Raw genomic sequence first — 1,808 nt, 5'->3', positions numbered from 1 at the left:
AGTGCTAGTTTTGTGCTATTAATTATTATGTATAATTCTATTTTACGTACATGTAGAAAGTTTTAGGAAAAGATGATGAGTCTCCGTCAAAGCTCTAAATTAAAACGAAGGAACTCGCAGAAGTTCCATCTCGAGAGTCATGTTGTCAAGATTGAAGCACTGGGAATGACTTCAACTCATTTACGGATCAAACCAAATGCGACTGGTCTGGAGCTCCTGTCTGAAGCAGCTAAGAAACTGTGCATAGCAGATCAAGCAGAAACGCTTGGGATCGCTATTGAAATCGGTACAATTTTAAAAGCTATTTTTTATTTTTTATTTTTATTAAATGGATTGTAGACGAAGAGTACATTTTTCTTGAGCCCGATAAGAAAATTTACAAGTATGCTCCAACCGGTTGGAAGAAATGGAAGGTAGTTACAAATTCCTTTGAGAATTATTTCATTCTAATCTAATGTACATGTATAGCCCGGCTCTGGTAGAAATATGCCACGATTTGTAGTACACCTAAGAGTGATGTATTTCCCGTTGAATATCAGCATGTTGTCAATGAGAGAATCAAGACATCTTCACTACGAGCAGACGTTTTATGACATTCTTGACAGGTTGGTTCACGTAACTAAAGAAGAAGCCATCATGCTGGCCGGCCTGGCACTACAAGCTCAGTTTGGAGACTACCAAGGGCAATTGAACTATTTCAAACCAATCCACTACCTCCCTAAGAATGTCAGTCATGAGTTCGTCCATCCTCTTATCTTCTTACTTGGTTTTTGTTAGGTTTTGAGGGAAATGAGGAATCAAAATGTTCATGAAACTCTCCGAGCGATCCACGAGCAAAGGAAAGGTCTAACAAGACAAAAGGCTGAGCACCAGTATCTAAGAGTAAACACGCACACACGTCAGAAATAAACTTATGTATGCTCTTCTCTTTGCAGGAGGCTGCAAAGCTGGCAGACTATGGCTACATATATTACAGAGTTTCATTGGTAATGCATTTATATGTGATCTATGTGTATGTGATCTATGTGAATGTATATGTGATCTACATGTATGTGTATGTGTATGTGATCTATGTGTATGTGATCACTGATCTATGTATATGTGATCTATGTATACATGTATGTGATCACTGATCTATGTGTATGTGATCTATGTGTATGTATATTGTGATCTATGTATATTGTGATCTATGTATATGTGATCACTGATCTATGTGTATGTATATTGTGATCTATGTATATTGTGATCTATGTATATGTGATCTATGTATATATGATCACTGATATATGTGTATGCATGTGCATTATAGACCAAAGACTGGAGTGATGATTGTGCCTTTCTGCTTGGATTCAGTACCAAAGGACTAAGACTCTGTCACGATGAATCTGATGGAACAAGAACAATCGATCTGCAATGCCCATGGAAAACAACAACTAAAATTGCCTTTAAAGTAAAGGCACACAAAAAGACAACTTTTTTTATTTTATATTTCAGAATAACATTTTATTGCTTGAGGTGGTTGGTCAAGATCCCATACAAGTATATGCTGATGATTATAAGAGGTTAGTAACCACCATACTGTCGACCCATGTTGTTTCACTATCTATGCATTAGGGCTAGGTATTATGTCAGACTGTCTCAAATGTATCACTTTTTTGACCGCTCCTATCGCGATTGCTCGTACCCTACTCCACTGGATGTGAGGGATGTCATTATTCACAGTAAGTGGTTGTTGCTTTTATACCTTTCATGTCCTCTCATTCTCCTAATAGATGTGTTGGATTACAGAGGCAGTTTTATTGCTGTGA

At 37.3% G+C, this 1,808-nt stretch overlaps 1 long non-coding RNA gene across 1 annotated transcript; it reads left to right on the top strand.

Annotated features, from left to right (window-relative positions):
• Positions 1-201: 201 nt before the first annotated feature.
• On the top strand, positions 202-556 carry LOC105316017 (uncharacterized). Its single transcript, XR_002190206.1, has 3 exons — positions 202-286; positions 340-413; positions 469-556. It is a non-coding gene; the product is annotated as an uncharacterized LOC105316017 (long non-coding RNA).
• Positions 557-1,808: the final 1,252 nt, after the last annotated feature.

This window comes from Amphimedon queenslandica, unplaced genomic scaffold, assembly GCF_000090795.2.
Source record: "Amphimedon queenslandica unplaced genomic scaffold, v1.1 AMPQUscaffold_6124_Cont21914, whole genome shotgun sequence".
In the NCBI taxonomy this organism is placed as follows: Eukaryota; Metazoa; Porifera; class Demospongiae; order Haplosclerida; family Niphatidae; genus Amphimedon; species Amphimedon queenslandica.
Note: the sequence above shows the minus strand (reverse complement) of the source record. Positions and strands in the feature narration are given on the sequence as shown.